This window comes from Lethenteron reissneri, chromosome 19, assembly GCF_015708825.2.
Source record: "Lethenteron reissneri isolate LAM-NWPU_2019-01 chromosome 19, ASM1570882v1, whole genome shotgun sequence".
Lineage (NCBI taxonomy): Eukaryota > Metazoa > Chordata > Hyperoartia > Petromyzontiformes > Petromyzontidae > Lethenteron > Lethenteron reissneri.
Window position 1 is genome coordinate 9,973,186 of NC_083797.1, and position 10,585 is coordinate 9,983,770.

Below are 10,585 nucleotides of genomic sequence, written 5' to 3' on the forward strand. Positions count from 1 at the left end.
CGTAGCCAATAGGGCACAGGGACTCCCCTTGTTCTGAGAGGAGAATTGAGATGTCGAAAGGAACAATGTGACAACTTGCCTGCTTTAATTATTCTGCATTCCTTCCAAAGCATTATTAACGCTTTGTAAACTGGAAGCCTTTCCATGAAGCAATTGGCCACATGCTTTGAATGTGAATGCGCACACCTAACTCGTACGTGCTAATTTGTCATCTTAAAAAGATGTTATTCTGGAGTTCACTATATTGAATTCAAATTAATCCTAATGAAACAAAAATGTATGCTCGGACGGCATAACATAAGTATGCCACCTGCTGATTTCTAGTGTGAATATGGAAGGCTCCCATCGTGCCACTGCAGGCAATCTCCATTGTGTTCCTGTTCCTTGAATCAACGTGGGGTTATGTATTCGTATTTCTAGGCCGATGGGTGTATCACTTGAAAATAATGGACGTGAATTTATGACACATGTAATGAATGTGCGGCAATCATAATAAGACAATTAACGATGCACAAAGAGTACAGGCAAAGTTACTGTGCCAGTTTTAAAACACATTTAATGCAATTGCAAACATCCTGTTATAGCCGTGCAGACTGATGGGGCCGGTACTGTTAGTGAGCAACTATTATGATTTGAATGATGAACAAGAGGATGGGCGTGGCTAGCATCCCTCTGTCGCATTTGTATCCCGAATGATGATGTTACACACTGCAACAAGTACCCTGTGACACTATTATCAGCAACTTGATAACTCATGTAAGGCTAAGTCAACCTAGGGGAGGCCCGGGACAAGTTCTAATATCACTTTGTCATTAACATTATTTGTGTAACTTAGGTCACCGTGGTTTGATGTGCAGCAGACTAACCAGTGTGCCACCATATCCCCCTCCTTCCTCCATATAAATATCGTTTCTGTAGCTTTTAATGGACTGTTAGGGCAAGTGCTGGTCGCGAATACCTACCAACGCGGCACGTGAGGGGTGGGTGGCTAACACCACACCTGGTCGCCTTTATTTCCCCAGTGCTAACGTTTACATATCGCACCAGATGCGAATTTTAGGCTGACGAAACTTAGAAGAGGCGCAGGACTGCTTCAGATATCTGCCACTGATATTGGTCACGAGTGGGAATCGAACGCGGGCCGTCGGGTTTGTTGCACAGTGTGCTAACCTCGCTATGCTACCGCTCCCCAAAATAATACGTGCACAGAGACGTGATTAAAAGGCGAGTCAATACATTTAGGTTTTCATCTCACACAATGTGCCTTGCAAACCCTGGATGTGCCATTATCATTATCATCTAATACATATTGTAAGCTTTGCTCAGGCAACAACATTTTTAAATAAAATTAATACCACTTGTTTAAATTGCCTACATTTAATCGATAAATAATGAAAAGTAATATATTATGCATGCAATTAGTATCAATTATTAATAGGATGTGCTCAACTTACTCTCTATTGAATTTGGCGACATATGTAGCATTCATTTATATCCTCCCCACGTGTGTACATAGGAGATAAGACTTTAATGCATTGCCCACATGCATCATACTTGCTTCTACGTTCGAAGGTCAGCATTTCAGAGCATTAGTCTGACAAATCCACTTCATGCGTTGGTCACATATGTTATTTCCAACACCTTACTCAAGCAGAAATCAATACTGAGCACATGCTGATAGCTGTGTACCCAGCTAATTGTCAATAAATACTAATTACTGCATGTTCATAGATCAGGCAAGGGCATCATTGAATGCATTAAAATTTTAAATAGTTACATTATGCATAGGTTATGAACACCTAATTGTCATCATTATCAGCTCTGGGCATTTGCAGAGGGGTTTGTCTCTGCAATAATCATCACAAACTAAACAGTACAGCAGCCCTGGACATTTTTTATAATCCAGTAAACATATATTTTATGATGGATCCGTTTACAGGATTCTTTTATAAATTAAACGATTAACCTCAATGCCTGCTGAGACCCGAAGTTATTTAATTTAATGTAGCCTGAGAGAGTTTAAAATTGCCATGGTCAAAAGTTTCTTCGTGTCACGAAGGGAACATATTTGTCTCCATTATTTATTCATGTACACTATTTGTTCAATTCGGTATAGTCCAAACACATAGTCCAAAAGCTTGATGTCATGCAGAGGAAAATAGGTACATTATGCACAAAGTCAAAGTGTAGAGCACAGGTATGATGCCAAGTAGATAGATGATGCAGTTAAAATCTGCATAGTAGTTACAATTTCCTGACAAGATTTTGAATTTATACAGAAACATTATTTAGTTCAATTAGTTCAATTGTTGTAAAAGACATTGTTGTCTATGAGAAGACATTTCAATTTTTGACAATCCATTGGTGTGTATAGCACACAACTGTTGTAAACATCAGTTTATTCCTTTCATGACAAAGGATATATTGGGTTCGTAATTTGATAGAAAAGACCATCAAATAACGACTCATCACAATAGGTTATATTAAATTCAGAGGATAATTTTTTTCATTTAGTTGTGACATTTAATGTGATTACTAACCTGTATATTGCTGGGTTATTGAGAATTCAATATCGTCGTTGTAGTCTGCATATTACTGAACGACTAGTCATGCACCTGATTCTACGAGGCCTCAGTAGCTAAGCAGGATTTTTTAAAACCAGGATGGAGCTTGGATGCAGAGTCACCAAGCACAAACATACCAGTGTAATAGGCATTGTGGCATGTAGAGGGCAGTGCACAAAAATCAATCAGTGCTCCTACTACATTCACCAAATTGCACTGAACAGCATGGAGGAAGTATGGTCAATTAACCATCATGTCCCTCATGAGGGTTAAATGGGAAGCCCTGGCCCAGTAGTGGACAAAATGTGCTGAGCATGCAGATCGTGTATTCTGTCTGAGAATAGATTTTTGTCCACCTCCACTGGGAAATGGTAGAGAAAGTTAAGTTGAAAATGGAAAGACAGGAAGGTAAACACGCTGGAACGGTATCGTAGCACAAGCAATTAAAAAGTACAAAGGGGGGTGGGGGAAGGGCATTGGGGGGCAAACAAGGGCACCGTGCTGTATGAAATTACCACTTTGCCAGAATGCTCCATTTGTACAGCACTCATGTGGCTCATTACATATAAAATTACCCGTTAGTTTGTGTCGACCGCATTGGTCAAGCGTAACATCCTCTGGGAGATTATTCGAAACAGAAATTGAAAGAGAAAAAAATGGGGAAATAACTGTAGGTGGGTGACAGAGTATAATGATTAGTGGTAGGTTGCCACGGTTAATGTAGCTCACCCCCCCCCCACCCTTGTCCACCCATGTACACTACTGGGTGGACAGGGACGGCTTTGGAAGAGGTAGGGGGATTAAATACATTTGGCCATTGAACTGCGACACCGGGAGGTCAAACGGAACTGGCTACCACAAGGGGTGCCTCGGTGGCGAGATGTTAACTACCTCGCCTGGTGTACAGGAGGTTGCAGATTTGATCGTCGTGTGATGTATGTCACTAAGAGCTACTCTACCCTGACCCCTTCATCGCAATGAAATACCTGTTTGACTTGCACCGTAAAGAGCATAGCATGAACGCACGTTTTCCATTAGAATATCACCGACAGGGCATCATTATTATTATTATATATAGCAATGTCAATTTCACCATTGAGACATGCATTTGGTTGTGAGATGTAGTGTTTGAACTGAGATAAGGTGTGGCTAAGTTATTGAAAATTAATACATTAGGCATGTTTGTTACAATTATGTGCAATTGTGCGTTTTTATGTGAAAAATATGATATTTTAAATGTCATGCATTGGCCAAAAAAAAATATTGGCATCCTGTTAGGGTCCTCAAGGTTTGTATATGAATCAATCAGCTTGGTATAGGATTGTATAGGAACAGCAGCAGCCTTATGTATTGATTTTTCCAGGAAGCAATGCTGACATCTAACATCTCGTTTACTCTGTGAATCGTATGACACCATAGGAACACATTGATGATTCATGTGAGTCGTATAATGCTAGGGGAACACAAAGACCATGACGTATTTATATATAGAGAGATGACTTGTAAATGGCAGAATATAAATGGAAAAAACACAATATTACATTATCGTAGAACAGTTCTGAAGTTTTTTTTCATGCATAAAAATATCCAAGAACCCCTGACTAACACCCCTTTCAATAGTAGCATCTCCCTTATCTGTGATGAAGTCGTGGGGGGGGGCGAGGGCAAGTTGCCATTTGAGAATCTGATAATCCCTAACTATCATTGCAAATATATCTTCCCATCCTGCGGGGAGAAAAAAAATCACAGATGAATGCAGATTACAGTAAAACAAACTCTGCGATAACGGGGAAAATCTGTGGATTGGCCTGAGCCCGTGGACAAAAGGAAAGAGAATGTAATAGGGTTTCAGATAAACGCAGTTCTCTTGAATTTGTGCAAGTAAACCACAGTGGATGCATTAAACCCATTCATCAGCAAAATACATACGGTATATAAAACACTCTTTACAGCTTACCAATGGATTTGCTATATTGCCACATACATGCACTCCAATGCCCAGCATGCCCTCTGTCATCATTCACATGTTCCCTAGTGCGATCAATAATACCTAAAATTCTCTAGATCACAGGACCTTGCCACCAACAACTTTCCACTTGGTCACACAATATTTGTGCGAGGGCATGCGCGCTTAAACGACACGAATGTAAAAATGACCCTTGAAACTAAATTTCCTCTCGTGCACGCTTCCACGTGACTGAGAGCACCGCTGGCACAACGAGCAGTTCGGCGTGCAATTGTGTGTTACGCAAAGGTCGTGTAAACACGGAACGTGCCCCATTAGCGGTTCATCTGCCGGTGCGCGTATGCACCGTTACATTTTCAATAAATGTGTTGGTCGGGCTTTCAGGGGGCGCCCATATCATTTCGACAATCATGCGTGAGCATGCCAGTGCAATATTGTGTTCTAGCAGCAGGTGGGAGCCTGTTAAGTTGACTGTCCTAGGCTGCAGGCACTGCGCAGAGAAGCTTATAACAAGAGAATGTTCAAAACCACCAGCCAAAAAATATTCACATTCACATAGCAACTGCAGTTTCAACGTTAACCCATCCCCCTGGCAAAGCAAGTAATGAAAACATATTTTTGCGACTGTAAAACACAACTTCTGAAAAGTAAAAAAAGTCCAAGTGATTTTCTGCTCAAATGAGCATTAAGGCGGTGCTAATCTCCTGTTTTATACAGCCCTAAGCTAGTGGTGGAAATTCCACGTATCTATGGCAGGCGTGAGTCTATCCATATGACAATAACTGTTGACTTCCCCACAAAGTGGTTCCTATTTTATGGATCACAGAGGGATGATGGACTGTGCCAATCCCCAACCAGGATTTGAGCTCAGAACCGTATGATTGCGAGTTTCCCGGTTCTTCCATGAAGCCAACTTGCCAAATTAAACATGAATTAGTTGTAATAAATTAAACAACGCATGCATAATGCATTGGGGTTTATATTGATCAAAGTAAATCGTGACTATTGTTTTAGGAATGCAGAAGCATTATTAGACTTCAAACTTATAATATATCATGAATAGATGTGTTTCCTATGATACCTATGGGTATAGTTTAATGTGCACAATGATCATAAGATGCTCTTATTTTAATGCTTTTGAGATGTTCGGATTACATTTCACAAGATGGACCATGATTACCAAAATGATCCATATTGTTTGGGACATGCTTACAATTATTTGATAAAATAAACAATTTTACACAGCGATGGAGTGCATAACTATAATAAATTAATTTTAAAAAGTAATTTCTCGAAAAAATATGCAGAGGAACCAAACATGAAAGCTAATCTTCTGACATATCATTAGGATTCACAGTTTACTGCAGCCCTTTTGCAAATAAATACACTGTAATGGTGGTTTCATGGAAAACGCAATGCATATGAGTATTAGAATTACGCGTATAATTTGCATTAGAATCACCTCTTACAACTAGATTGCCTATATGCATAAAAAATGCAATATTTTTACAGCGTGGTATTGGTGTTTTTTTTCAGACATAGCGTGGCTTGAGCATTGACACAGTGGTGAGAATGCTATGCTATGAACCCAGCGATATGGGTTTGATTCTCAGCAACTGCAAATTGCCTGATCCAGTCCTCGTCATCCCCTTCAACCAACTTGCACTGACCGGTGAGGTGAAGTAGAATTAATCAACCCCACGACTGACATAACATGGGGAGACCTTCATCCAGTCCTGGATTGACAAGGACCAGACACATGTAGGTGTATTTATTTATTAATTCAAAATGTGTTTCCTTTTACTTGAAAATAGTAATCAGGATGCTAATTTCAGTCTTCTGTGGGCTGCCATATGGTTGACACTCACACGCATTTTTTGATAGCATTCTCCAAACACCTTGCATTCATTAACACGTGGGATTTTGCACATCATTCAGCGGCAGAATATGTGTGGCACATCCTGATTGATTGAATTTGGAATGTGTTGCTGTCTGCTTTTGACGAGCCAAGGTGAGAATAACAAAAAAAGCAGGTTTAATTTGAAAGGATATGATTCTGGGTTGCACATGTGCAGCAAAGGTAAAAAGCATAGCCAATGTGAGAAGTCATGGGCAGTGGCCTTTTGCAGGAATTTATATTGTGGTACATAGCAGTGAGACAATTCGTTCAGATGGATTAGGTCATGGTTGCATATCATCAGTCATGGGCTCGTTAGCCACATTCATAATCATATCCACTGGAATAAGCTGGTATATATTTTTTGCTCTGTATAGAATACTTACGTTAGAAAATACCAATCCAAATAGTTTATTAAACAAATTGAGGCTCGTCAAATGGTACAGACCGGTAATATGATTGTCCTGGACAACAAGATTGATTGCCTCAGGACAGGGGCACAGTATACCAATATTTCTGGAATCTTTCCATTTCCACTCATCTTTCAGCCGATTGCTACATACAGGAAAGAAATGTACACAAATAATATACACTCCTCCCTCTGTTCACACACAATAATGGTTGCACAATAATAGGACTGACCATAATGCTGACTGAAAATAAATACGTTTTTTTTAATAAATTCAGTTTCATCACAATGGTTAAAAAAACAGCTTGCAGAAAAAACCCACACTGGAATACGAAGATATAAACCATGATTTAACCCATTACATTCCAGACAACAGCGCTGCAATGGGGTAAATGCTCATTTCTTCTCTCCGCGTTGCTTGTCTGCATGAAGTAGCGCTAATAATGCCATGGAAGTGCGCTCCCATGTAGCTGAGAAGCTGCTACTGAAATGATTCATGATGATTTCAGTTTTTTCCCCTCCAAAAACTATACAACATCTGTGTCGAGTACATGTTTTTAAAATCAACTTATTATTGTAAGGATGATTTTCCCTTGAATGCTTAGACAAATGTCACCACAGATATTTCACTAATTATGTAGCATTTCCCATAATAGTTGGTATGTCCCTTATGTTTTCAGATACATTGTATGTGCATCTTTAGTTTTAAAATTGACCTGGCTGTTGAAATTATAAACAAATAATACATTGAATGCTTTTGGGCAAAGCATAACATAGACTGAAATATTTTTAGGCACAGCTTGTTTCATAATTCATAACAGGGTTTACGTGATCATTTTTAAGAGTTATATGAGCAATTGGCATTCATATCAGGAGATAAATACGTGCCCTTTATCATGAGCGGGCATTTTTAAAACCACTGCTGTGGTGGAATGTCGTAAATTAGCAAATTACCATTTTTGTGGACGAGGACGTTAGGTGGCAAAAAATGAAGTGTGATACAAAACATACGATTCTATAAATTATAAATAGACCACGCACAAATCAGTTCTCATGTGCCACAAGCCGCACATGCATTAAAAAGCCTCGAGCGAGAGTCGAAACTCATACGTGATTTCTTTTATTTCAGATTAATCGAATGGCACTTCACGTAAGCTTTAATTTAAATAGGAAAAAAATTATGCTTCCCGTTTAAGACAGACCAGACAAAAGCTTTCCTGCTAAATGAGCACATTTGGTTATTATTGCTGCAAGGTGCCGATTAACGTGATGGAGCACGCTGGTATTGCTGGATCCGACTGCGGCATACTTTGATGTTTTTTTTTTCTTAGAGGGATTGAACCAGAAATTATTGTTAAGCTCAAACCAAACCTGCATTTCTAGCAGGCGTTGTGTTGTTTTACATGCCAGAATCCACATATTCGTGATCAACTGGCAGTTTGTTTAAAGTGGTTAGAGCCAGGCTTTGTATAGTATAGTTGCGACATCAATTCTGAATGCATCCAGCCAATCCACTTTTTGTTGCAATTATACATGGTTACATGTACACATTTGCATACAGCAAAATTATTTACACGCTCGCATGCCTGATTAATAGTTGCTTGTACATCATGCTTATACTTTTATATTACATATACGTTGCATGTATATTTATATTTTTAAATGCTTCGTTCTGTAAACGCATCGATACATGCAAACGTAACGCACTTTTGTATGTACCTCCAAGAACACATTCATATAGATGTTGAAATATTTAGGCATATGCAAGAGAACCTGGAAATATTTTCAACAACAGCCTCCAATCAACCAATTTAAGAGACGAAGACACACAGTTGTGCTTTATGTCTCCATCAAGCGAGTTTTTTTTTCTTCCACTTTTTCTTCTCATTACCAATGCAGCCACAAGCGATGCCATTTGCACGCTACTTATTGAGAGTTTACGTTGATGCCAAGCCCTGGTTGCAAGGTGCCAACATCACACTCTTCAGCACAGCAGGAGATAAAAAAGCAGCTTTTGTATTCTTTTAGCCTTTTTGAAACTGACAGAAGCAGCACTCCTATTGGAATAATGCAGATTTGTAGTTGTGCCCGGCTAAGAAAAGACATGCCAGAAAAGAGACATGTTTGAAAAAACCCTGACTGTAATCAATTTCAATTTATCCTCGTGGAGCAGTAAAGAGATTAGTTGTTGAAAATCTATATTGGCGTTCTCTTCGATAAAGTGAATTCAAAAGTACAATTATTGAAGGAACAACAATCCGTTCCTTTTAAGATACGACCCCCAAATCTGACCACATACCTGCCGGGTCGGCTATGCGTAATGTTGTACTCGCTTGATGTTCCTTGCTAAAGCAGCCGGTGTACACAGGTGCAGAGCTTAGAATGAACGGAGCGGGGGGGGGGAAACACACACACAACTCACCTTTTGCGCTCACGAGCATTCCCAAAACGAGCACAAAAACACTTGCGGATTTAACTTGAGCCATCGTCTGTGCTACTTGCGAGAGAGGTGGGCTTCTGTGGCTCCCGCGCCCCGCACTGTTAATGCCCTCGGAGCAGCCGCTCTTCACGGCAACACATCTACGACGTGTCGGCAGCATGTCACCGATGGAATGTAGGAGCCAGAGCGCCTGAATCACGGAGCTGAGCCGCGAGAGGGATGGAGCGCCCGTGACTAAAATATCCAGTAGGAGCGCTTGCGGACGCTACCATCTGGCCGGGGTGAATGGGTAGGGTGGGATGGGAGAGAGAAGGAAACACGCGCTGTTTGCTCGCGCACCGAGCGCAGACGCATGCAGACTCGCGCTGGCGTTGCGCGCGTTCACGCGTGCGCGCACGCTCGCTCAGCAGCGCACGTTCACGCGCACGCACGCACAGAGACACTTTGGTGTGGAGGGGTAGGAACGAAAAATAAACACACGTCAACGACATATGTGCAAGTTCGTGAGTGCTTACCAGCCACTTGGAAAATTCAACCACAACATCCGTACGCTTTAATGTATTTAATAGACAATATGTTACAGAATATATCATAACAATTCCCCAGCATGTATTGTAGTGAGTTCCGTTATAAATGATTTGCGTGTGGTGGTGATTTATATTCTCTGCAATGAAATTCTTCCAGCCTTTCTCTGGGCATGAATATTATATTTGTCGATATTATATTTTTCAAGTCGTACGCGTTTTTAGAATAACATAATATTTACGTTCTCGTGGAATTGCGAATGTATGCGCCTGATGGTTGTAAGAGAATATACACTCCACGCCGTTTCCATGAGCATAATAATAATAATAATCCGTGGTCTACTATCTCCACCTACAGACGACATGCTGAAGCATTCTGCTCGTGTCGTGAAAGGTGGTCTTAATGTCCACATATTCAAACGTTCCCACTGTGAAGCAAATAAGAGGTACAAGCTGAAATTCCCTTGCAATGTTTTTGGCTGTTGTGTCACAACACGTTTCACAAAATCTGCAGTGCATTTTTTATTCCAAGCTATACTCAATACGTACATGGAGCATGATGAGTAATATTTATTTAATTTGTCTTGGAAATTTCAGATGCGATCTATAAATAAAGTAGCATGTCCTGTGCTGTGAGCAACGGACTTTCCTTGAAGCGTTGATAGCTGATTTTAGTTCATGCGGCGTGCTTAGTTATACAGTGAATCTACTTGGTAAATTAAAGCAAAATGCGCATTAATTACTGCTACATTCTTTAAAATCGAATACGAATGCATACTGTGCCG

The 10,585-nt window shown here is 40.3% G+C and overlaps 1 pseudogene; it reads right to left on the reverse strand.

Annotated features, from left to right (window-relative positions):
* Positions 1 to 9,473, reverse strand: part of LOC133344243 (CUB and sushi domain-containing protein 3-like) — a 435,165-nt pseudogene extending 425,692 nt beyond the window's left edge.
* Positions 9,474 to 10,585: the final 1,112 nt, after the last annotated feature.